Below are 10886 nucleotides of genomic sequence, written 5' to 3'. Positions count from 1 at the left end.
AGGCAGTTCTCTGGAGCACAAATACCCGGCTTGTAGTTGACAGCACGCTGCTTTCCTACACACAGCCGTGCTCTGCTGTCTCCAGCAAAAACTGGCAAGACACCTAAGCCATTAATTTTGAGGACTTGTGAAAAAATTTATATCAGAAGAATCCTTCCCTTCTACATTTTGTTATATGCAGATAATGACGAGTTTGGTTGGTTTGTTTGGTTTTTTTTTAATATATTTTTTGCTGTAGTTTTGGAGTTCACTCAAGATGTATGAATATGAGACATCATTGCTGTAGCTCCAGTAGGGAAGCGGTTTATTTGGAGGGTCAGGGAAATCCCAACCTCTGGTTGCCCTGACTTCTTTCAGTGAGGAGGGAATGCTGAGGCAATGAAAATTGCCAACTCTTTGTCACTGGAAATCTCACACATTTGGGAAGTGACTAAGCTGTGTTTTTGGGGAGACTGCCTTATATAGATGAACAAGAAGAAAAGAATGCTCAGTATGTGTGAAGTTAGAGATCAAAAATCTGAAAATGGTAGCAGAGCTCAGGAAAACTTCTGCAGTGTGTTGTCTATAAGGGCCAATAGGGCGGAGAGAAGGTACAGCAGATAGCAGAAACATTGCTTGTATAGGTTTGACTTCTTGGATTGATTTTTCCCATGAACACAGGCACAATTTCAAACCCTGAAACCCAAGTGTTTAGTACACTGCAAGTCTTCCTTTATGTATCCAGTTGTGATACATATGAGAATATTGCTTGTATTCTACCAGATGAAGTTGACTGTGGAAAGGCAGTCCAAATATGCTTCACAGGGCATGTAATGAAGATCTTGATAGTCCTATATCTAGAACAAACCAGAAAATGCTGTCAATTGACCAGTTTCCTTTCAGACAAAATCATGCTACCGTGCAGCTCTCATGACAAATCAGTAACAGGCTGCAGAGACACCTCCTGTGAGTTTCCATCTTGCCTATTTAATAGCACAAGAAATTTCTCTGGAAGCATCTGGTGGGAAGACCATTTCCACTGTAGTGTGAGATTACCTAGTCTACAAGGCTTCCACAAGAAACTGCTGCTCCAGGAGGTCCCACAGATCAGCTGTCTAAGCAGAGTGAGTCTTCCTGCTTTGCTTCTGTTTGCATTGATTTTCAAGAGTGCTCATGTTTCTGCCAAAGCTCAGTGGAAGGAAGGCCTGCAGGGCTTTAACCATCAGTTTGAACTGAATTTGTGCTGACTCTTGGACCCACAGGATATAATTTCTGGTCATCTGTAGCCTTTCCTGCATGCTGGCACATTAAGTGGTGGCTCTCAGCATTTCAGAGAACTATAGGTTATAATTTCTAGTAAAATCAACCATTTCTTTCTATTTTTCTACTATTCTTCTGCTTTACTGAATGAATCAATAAATGATTGGAGTTCCAATGTGAAGCATTGCTGCACCTTACCTAGAAGCCTGAACTGGCAGCAGTGAGGAACTTCCACCTGCAGGACTCGCCTCACCTTGTACTTCTGTCAATTGATCAGTTTCATTTCAGACAATTCTGTTCTCACCTTTGGCTTCTCCAAATGTAGTGCCCCTGGGGCAGGAGCTGACTTCTGCCTTGTGTTTGTCCCACACCCAAATGATCCTGCTCCTTAAACAACAGGGCTTCTGTTTCTTTAATACATTGTCATAATCCTATGGGAACCTTCAAGTCCTGCTGGGGTGAGAGGTGCCAAACAGCCTGCAGGCTATGTGGTGGCTAATTTATTGGCACAAAATTACAGGGTGACCCAGGCTGATCTGAGCCATAGCCTGCTACTGCATATCCATCCAGGAGGTATGGGGTGTTCTTTCCAAAATTTTGATTTCCTGGTTTGGCAGGATTTAGGTTTTTTGATAAAGTTACAAAGTCCATTGACAGGCTAAATGAAAATAAGGTCAAAGTATACAGAAGTTATAACTGGAAATAAAGGTTGGCAACTCTGAAACAAATACCAATTTTGACCTCTGATTTTTTAATAAAAGCAAGACATTTAATTCTACCTCACTTTCCACCAAGGCATCTAGAAAGAACCAGAATAGCACATAACTGTGACTAGTTGTGCACATGCATAGGTAGGAGGCAGATACTAAGCAATGTTCATAGCCCAGTGGGATGGAAGCAGCCTTCAGCTGGGGCTTCAGGGTACTGCTACCATGTAAATTAGAAGCAGCTCCATTCTGTCTCCACCATAAGTGATAAACAAGTCATGAAAGATGTAAGGTTGAATTATGTCATTCTTGAGCACAGTAAGCTCCTTTTAGTGTGCTGAAATTTGTTCTACTAGCTTGGCAAGTTAGCATGCTGGTACTTCATGCTTTTGGCTAACTATGCATTTGTTGACTTCTCAGATGTCATGTGAAGGGCCTGTTCTCTGTCTTCTCTGTCTGTAACAGCCATATAGGCTATGCCAAAAATACAGCCAAGACAAGCACTTTGCTCCAGATGTAAGCTGCCTCGATTGTAACTCCTGCACACTGTTAACAGGCTTCAGTAAGTTTGAAAACCAGCATAAAACACAGATTTCTCTGAACTTAAAACTTTGCTAGTTTTACAGTGTGTTATATTTCTGGGCAGTAAATCTTGATTAGATGCCAAGTTGGTAGGATATTCAATACCCCCCCATAAAATGTTTATAGTTGGGCATGTATATCTAAGTGGACCTTTCTGTTGCTAAGTGAACATGATTTGAAGAATCCCCCATCTGAGAATCAGTCAGGCAGCTGCAGAGTGCAGAGAAATTCCTTCCAATAAACAGTGTAAGCATGAGAGAGCCATTCCTGTCAGAGCCTCAGATCCAGAATTCCTCCCAGTATCTTCAGCATTTCCTGGTGTATAGACCTGAGCTTTAATTTAGTTCATAGTTTTAAATGACGGGACTGTGATTGAAGCTATGCACATCATTTGCTTTCACAAGTATAAACCAGAAGCTTGATCCTACCCTAATAAAGGCAGATTCTTAGTGGTTCTAGTATCACAACCACAGCAGTAACTAAATGGCAGACATCAGATTTTTTTTTTCATAAATATGTGCTTTTACAGTTTTTCAGAAGTATAAAATTTGCATGTGCATTTGTAACTTATGTATGTGGCTCAGCTGCACAAAACAGTGTGTCTTCTTATACTAGGTAATATATTTACATGACACTATTATAACTATAGGGTTGTAGAAGGTCAGCTTTACAAATACCCTGTCCTCATTCATATCTTATAAAGATGTGCTAAAACATCTCCATTGTATAGTTTGCAAACATGCCAAACTAGTGTATAAAATATACTCCATGGTTAAGTGATCTTACTATTCCATGAGCAGGAACTATGTGATCATCCTCACATTAAAATTAGCCTCTTTATACCACTTTAACATTCAAAAATATTTGCTCATCTATAGAAGCTGAAATAAGTTTTAGAGAGGCTTTTCAAAAGTATCCTTTGTTTCCATTTGTTACCCATTATTGCAGAAAGCCTTTCTATAAGCTGAGTGTGTTAGTAAGGAGACATGACAGAGCTGGCACACAGATGTGCCAAGTGAGCTCCTCCCAAAGCTGCGATGTCCTGTGGGACAGGCCGAACCTCCACCTGTGGTAAACACAAACATCTACAACATTCACCAGCCATTGTGAGTGCCCAGCTCTGGGTGTTTTTCAGTCCAGGTGCCTTCAGGAGTCCCACCTGTTGTTCAGTGTCTCAGGCCTTGCAGAAGTACGTCTGACTGAGGAGCAGATCCACAATGGCTGTAACCCCTGGCTGCACGGTGGCTGTGTCACTGCCATCCTGCAGCTTGTGTGCTGCTTACAAGAGGTCACCAATGACAGTGCATTTGGTCCTGTCACAGTCTCTTTTTATGTGTCTCAAACCCCCCGTAGAGCATGGTACATTAAGCAATCAGCTAAGCAAATTGGACCCAGGAGTGCAGTGGAGCATACTGCAGAGAAAGGCAGCAAGCTGCTGGGAAAGCTACATGTGTGACCTTACGCAGCACTTGTCCTTTTGTGACTGGCTGAGGCCAGCAATGCTCTCAGGAGGACAGCTGCATACTCACTCCTGAGGCGCTGGTGCCAAGACACTGGAATTCTGCCACTGTAACTAATGAACTCCCTTAGGAACCTCTGAGTTAGGTTTAACATTTTGCAAAATGCTTTTATTCCCAAATGCACTGGTAAGGATGTCCAGCTGGTCTGGATGCACAAGACTTCACAGGACACACACTACACAGCCAAAGGTTAATAAAGCTAAGATACAAACTTAAAAACACACTTCTCCTTTGAATAGTTCCCCTGATAATGTGATTTTCCACCAAATTAGCAGCAGATGAATTATCAGGGTTCTCCTGGCTTGTCTGACATGAAACCTGTTCTGCTTGAGGAAAGGAAGAACTTTCACACAAGGGTGCTAGAGAATGTGCAGCTGGAGAGCACTGCTACCTTGCTGTTAGTCAGACAGAAGAATGCCCCTCTACAGCACAAACTCCAGTTCAGCTAGAACACTCACCCTAACAGTGTCTGCCAGGTTCCCTAAATACTGTCTGTATTTAGAACAATGGGTAAGTAGAGAACTGGGTGCATTTAGTCTGTTGTGTGCTTTTAGAAAGCTCTTACGCTGCCATTAGTACCTGGACAAGGTAAGTTCTGACAATCCATTTCCTTGGTACCCAACGGACATTAATGCCCATGCAAAAGAACATGTAGGTAGTTCTGTTCAGCTCCAAGCAAGCAAAAAACACTCTGCAAGCATAGGATGATGATAAAACCAAAGAGAGATTTGATGTTGATTTTGACCAGTACAAAAGCACACCCTTTTCGTTAGAGACTCCATGATGAAATTAAATTGTCCTCCTGGCGCTTCTGCTGTCCCTTCTGAGTAAAATCATGTGTGTTTTAGCCTCTGCCTAAGCCTAAGGCTTTAACTACAGTTTACCTTTATTCTCTGATATAACTCCTGCCCTTAGGTACTTTGCCACTAGCTTCCTTAGAGTTTAATGTACCATCTTCAGCCTCACATTGGCAGGACTCCTCAGCTCTCTCTCAAAGTTCATCAATAGAGAGGATTATATATTTGTAAAACATTACAGTGCTTTAATAAGTTAAAAAGTTAGTGGCAGAAGGCAGTTTTGTATGTACTGCTATCTCTGTACAATCATTTTTTATCTTTTCAGAGGGAACCTGCAGCATCTGTTGTAAATTCACACAGCAAAGGAATACTTCCTTTCCTGCTCTGTCTACACCCGAAAATAAAGGGTGGGTGGCTGGAAAAAAAGGTAGAGATACAGGAATAACCATAAGTGAAGTGGTCAAGAAACTAACAGCATTTAGTGTGCGCAGACTGAGAGAAGAAACAAATTTATCCGCCTCAAGGGTTTTGAAGAATTGATGTATAAAATATAGATTTTAAAATTTAGGCGTGCTGCAACCTGACAGCAGAACAGTAAGCACCATACCCATGCTTACTAGAAACAGAGAGATTATCTTGGCAGAGAATTATCAGTCTTTCTACAATCATGAGCAAGCCTTAGAACAATTTTTGAAGGAAAGAATAATTAAGACCGAAAGGTAAGTAAAAAATTATGTAGATAAAATGATTAGGGCAAACTCAGCTGGTATCTCCCATTGATTTCCCAGGCATAACGTTTTTACCTGGATGCTAAACTGTCAAGCTAACTTGCTAAGCCAGGCTGATTTGATCAATTACAATGATTCTTGTCTTGGACAAATACCTTTAGAACTTAGTTATTCACTTATTAAAGTGAATAGGGAGCCAGCATAAGACAACATGGGCAAGGAGTTTCTTAGTGGGAAGAAGAATAATACTGGCATTCCTCAAGGTGTTGTGCCTTGATGATAATCTTAAAGATTTTCATTTATTACCATGGCACAGGTGAGAAATTTCTGAAGTCTTGTCAACAGGAAGAAGGGATGGAGCAATGCATACCATTGGTGCCTAAAGCAGTGCAAATAAGGTGGCATTTTTTGGGCAGAATACAAGGCATATATGAAAGTAGGAGCTATTTGGAGGTTAGGTGTCAAAAGCAAACAGTTAATTAGGCTTCTTTGTTAGTGATACAGAAAGAAAAGCACCTCTGGAAGTTTAGTCTTACTACTTCAGAAAATTTGTCTGACATTAAGCTCCTGTGGGAGAAAAGGTAGATACTGAAAAGGTAGATATGAAACCTACTGTTCAGTCAGCTAAAGCTGTGTCAGATTAGTCTGACCTTCAGAAGAGTGTCTGCTCCAAAAAGGCCACCTGTAGCTCTGAGAGGGCTGCAGCAAGGAAGGAATGAGAGTAGTGGTCATATCATGACACTGATGGGATGGCTGTGAAAAAGGTAAACAGATAGTTTATGTATCCAAAAGCAGAGTACTGACTTATTCCCAGGCATATATAACCAGAACTCAGCACAGTTCAAGACACCTGTACTCAAGGAGGAACAACTCAAGACTGCACCATGGGCAGAGAAAGCTGCAACCATCAATGGGAGAATGAAAAATAATTTATCAACACTGCCTGAATGAACTGGGCTTGTTTTGTCTCACAGAGTGAAGGTTGAGGGGGGCCTCTCTCACCTTTTTAAATGTATCAAAGCAAAGGAAGAGCCTTTAAAATTCCTAATATTGTGTTGGTAAAGTATCATAGTCTGGTTAAGAATAAATCTGAACTCAAAATACAAAGTTCTGAAACTATCAGAGCTTTTGGTATTGTCCAATGACCATTTTCAAAATGTTTGCAATCAGGGTTGTTTTGTTGTTGTTTTTTTTTTTTTTTTTTTGTGTTTTTTTTGGTTTTTTTGTTTGTTTGTTTGTTTGTTTTTTGGGTTTTTTTTTTTTGTTTGTTTTTTGTTTGTTTTTTGTTTGTTTTTTTTTTTGTTTGTTTGGATTTTTCTCTGAGATAACTATCATAGCAAAGGGTCCTACAGAAACAAGAATGTTTCACTATTATTAAGACCCTTATAATGGGATCTTGCTATCTCCTCTTTATTTCTGGTTCAGGCTTCAATATTGTACCTTCTCAAGCACATTCTCAGTATCACTCTATTAAAGAAATTTTAGCATAAAGGTTATTTTCTGATAAAGGATGAGTTTTGCTGAGCTGCTAGTCTTGCTGAGAAATACTTACCAACAGCTTACTCCCAGAAACTCCTGTGCCCAAGAGGCAGGATGTCAGGGGAGTTCTGATGCTCAGTATACATAAATAGCAGGGTGACATCAGACATTAGGAATCCTTGGTAGGCAGTAAACTTGTCTGTGACAAGTTACCCAACAGCCAGGAGTTGCTTTACAAGTCAGCCTGTGTTGGAAGCTGAATGAGTGAATGCTGCTTCTGAACTGTTTGCAGGCATGCTGACTTGTGGCCATCATTAAGAATTGGCCTCACTAGTCTGGGTTCAGTGTGTAAGAGGTGCTTACACACGTCCTTTTGTGCTGGCATTTCTATAGCATCCTGAGGTAGAAATTTGCAAGTGCAAATAAAGTGGAGCAAAGAACAGGAGCATATTAAAATTTTACTTTGAAGAATTGCAACCCAGTTCTTTTCATGAGCTTTTAAATATCTTCATTTCAGTGATACAGATGTTGCCTAATGTTTGATTAAAATCTAACATACAGACAGATCAGAGTTGTGAACTCAAAGTGGTTGCCACAGATCAGACTGCCTTCTCCTGGAATTATAGTTCAATTGGTCCTCTCTCCTAGTACAGGGTAAGTCAAGGATTTGCAAAGATAAAATAGATGAAGGCAGACTCTTCTTGAGAACCCTTTCTCTGAAAGGAAGGGTGAACTGGATGAGATGCAACAGAACAAATCACTCAGTTCACCGTTGTTTTCCCATCACCCTGTCCTACTGGTGGCAAGACACACTTGGCAAGTGACATGGGCAAGTGTGTCTTGCCACCGGTAGGATGAACGTCTGCAGGTTGGGTCCTGCAAGAGGGATGCCAGAATGGTATTTACATTGCAGTTTTTGGTCTGACTCTGTGAAAAGGAGAAGATGTAATAGAGTTCTGGACAATGAGGCCATATAATGGCTGGGCGGTTCTCAAGTTTTCCAGTAGTATTCTTGATGGGTCTGTTGTTGATGCAAACATCTTTGGGTATGTATTGGTGGCACAGTGACAGAACTTGTCCTCTGACCAGTAATGAAGAACTAAAGTGGAGTTTGCAGAATACTTCTTTATCTTCTCTGCACCATCATTTCCTGTACAGAAATGTAAAATCTTCTTCCTGTTACATGCTTGTGAGTTTCATAGAAATTCTCAGATACTCTCTTTCTCCACCTCATGCAAGTCAGGCTCAGCTCTTACTCACACAAGGACAAGTGAATAGTGTTGTCTGTCATCTTTTGATTTCTCTTTGTATGGCTTAATGAGTGCCGTGGTAGTGCAGGTTGCTCAGAATTGCTGTTGGGGGCATTGTGAGAATGCAGTGAACTTTTGCAGTTTTCCTAGAAAGTAGGACAGGAGCAAAGAGGCATCAAGAAGCAGCTCTGCAAGGCACTAAAGAGGTGTGAGACTCCTCTGCGGGGGCTCTTCCTCACTGACTCATATAAGAGCTGTACTCCCACTTGTCATTTGAAAATGAACCTCTACCCCTCCCTCGACTGTAGTTGTCCCTAACAGTGTTGGCATCCCCTTTACACCTCTCTCTCTCACAAGCATGTGTGGGTGGTGCTAGCTGTGCACATGAAAACACTGGCTAGTGCTCAGCCTTGCTCTTTTGTTCCGGTAGTGGTCACCATTGGATACACTTTCTTTTATATTGTCAAAAATGTTTCCATCGTGGCAAGCGTAGGGACGGAGACTGCTGCGAGGTGAGGCGCTCCTCCTAGCACACAGTGGGTAACACCAGCCAGGAGGGACATGGGGGAAGGTCTCTGCTCTGGAGTTCCAGCACCTGCCTCGCTTTTTAAACACCCAAGAGACGGTCTTGCATTGCATGTGAAATTATTCCATAAAAAATGATGACAGGGGAACATGGATCAAACTGCCAGATGGAGGAAAGGCATACTTACAAGACTCCTTGCTAATATTACTAAATGTTTCAGATGGGAGCACAGTGACTCGCAGAAGGGAGCTGCTCTTCTTCTGTCCTCCATGCAGGTGCACTGATGGTGACAGCATATTGCCATCCCATGTGGGTGGTGGCTCTTTGAAACATGAAAGGAAGGAGTAAAAAGACCTGAAAGTTTGAATTCTAGAATTACTTACCCTTAGGTTAATTCAGTCCTTCAAGCTTTCCATTGTCTTCCTCAGGAGTAAAACAAACATTCTGAGTCTAGAGCTGAATGTGATGGCCAAGTCACAACTTGTCAAGTCTGGCACTACCCAGAGTCAATGGCCTGAATCCTAAATGCTGACTGCAGGCACATCCCTTGCAGGGAATGGCCTTTCAGGGATGTGACAGATGTGACCTCATAGTCACCTTCAAGCCATGGACTCCTGCTGCCCATGAGATCCACGTAAAGCATCAACTTGTACAGAAAATCACACTATGAAAAGCCAGTGTCCATAAAGGAGACAGAGGAGTTCTGCGACTTTCTTTGAATAAAGGGAGAGAATCTAGTGGGGCATATGCCCACAGGGTTTTCTCTCTCGAGGTTTTGGAGGGCACAGCCTCCTTTTATCCTAAAGTTCCAGCTGCATGTTGTCCTCTTCCTTTCCCCATTGGCTGAGGTACTAGAAAGGTACAGCCTTCCCAAACCACCTATTCCCTCCTTGAACCTGCCATTTCCCCCCAAAGTTCAGAAACTTAGGCCCATTTGTCTATTTCAGGAGTCAAACTGTCCGAGTTCTGTAACAAACCTGTGGCTTGAAGTTGGTAGAGATACTAAGATCCATTTCAAAGACGTTAACACCTATGCCCTCACCAAACATGGAATTGTTTGTAAAGACATTAGCACACGTCTTTCCTATCAAACTCATGTAAACCTGTAATCTCTTGGAAAGTTTCTGAATGGTGCTTAGCCTTTATGGATCGAATCCTTTACAAAGATTAGAAGCAGTGAGTCAAGGCATCTCTAAAATCACAAAATCCTTCTTCTTAACCCAAGGCCATTTCCTGTTAGAATGGGCACACAGGGAGCAGGAAACAAAACTCAGCCCATCACTCCTGCACAAACAGGATGCAGCACCAACACACCCAGAAAGGTTTAACAACATCTCACCTGAAAAATGAGTCAACAGATCAGCATTTTGAGGAGTGAGTAGAAATTTTCTGTTCCCAGGACAACAGCACTAAGCAAGGCTGAAAAGTAATGCTTTCTATTATTGTGGAAATGCAGTCTAGTCTGCAACATCCAGGATGAAGTCAGGGTGATTTCAGCATTACAGTCAGAGCTGACTTAATCAATGATAGTTTAATATCCTTCTCAGTTGTTGTTGTCACAGCTGCTGCTTCATCTTAGCTAGCATGTCACAGCCCAGACCATCTTAGGCCAGTATGGTTTCCTCAAAGATGAGTCCCTTTCAGACATACCCACTGCAAACAGTGGTGTCCCATGTAAAGACCAAGATCGAGGTTGCAATATCCAGCATGAAAAATTACACAAGAACTCAGTGGTAATTGGAGAGCTATTTCTATCCACAAATGTTTCATGGGTGGTTTTTTTTCTAAACTGCAAAAATAGAAGGCATGATGCTGAAGAAAGACATGCTTCTTTTAGGCACTAGGGAAACGGTGCAGCAAAAATTAAACTTTGTGCAAAGATTAAGTAGGGAGGTATGGGTCTCTTTTAACACTGCTTGACTTTTCCACAGGAGGTTTTGTATTTATAAGTGATTGTTCCTGCTCACACAGAAAACTTCTGTCTCTTCATCTGCTTCCCTGGAGATTTCTGAACTTGTCATCAACCCGATATCCAGTCAGAGGAACCCTTCCCCACTG

The 10886-nt window shown here is 41.8% G+C and overlaps 1 long non-coding RNA gene across 2 annotated transcripts; it reads right to left on the bottom strand.

Moving 5' to 3' along the window:
* Nucleotides 1-416: 416 nt before the first annotated feature.
* LOC128812417 (uncharacterized) lies at nucleotides 417-9344 on the bottom strand. Of its 2 annotated transcripts, none has more exons than XR_008438706.1 (3): nucleotides 9212-9344; nucleotides 6187-6326; nucleotides 417-836 (listed from the first exon to the last, which is right to left on the bottom strand). It is a non-coding gene; the product is annotated as an uncharacterized LOC128812417 (long non-coding RNA). The 2 variants fall into 2 exon arrangements; XR_008438705.1 differs by lacking the exon at nucleotides 417-836 and adding an exon at nucleotides 5050-5260.
* Between the last annotated feature and the right edge of the window lie 1542 nt (nucleotides 9345-10886).

The sequence above is a fragment of the Vidua macroura genome, chromosome 1 (assembly GCF_024509145.1).
Source record: "Vidua macroura isolate BioBank_ID:100142 chromosome 1, ASM2450914v1, whole genome shotgun sequence".
In the NCBI taxonomy this organism is placed as follows: Eukaryota; Metazoa; Chordata; class Aves; order Passeriformes; family Viduidae; genus Vidua; species Vidua macroura.
The sequence above is the reverse complement of the archived record's forward strand: the minus strand, read 5'-3'. Positions and strand labels throughout refer to the sequence as shown.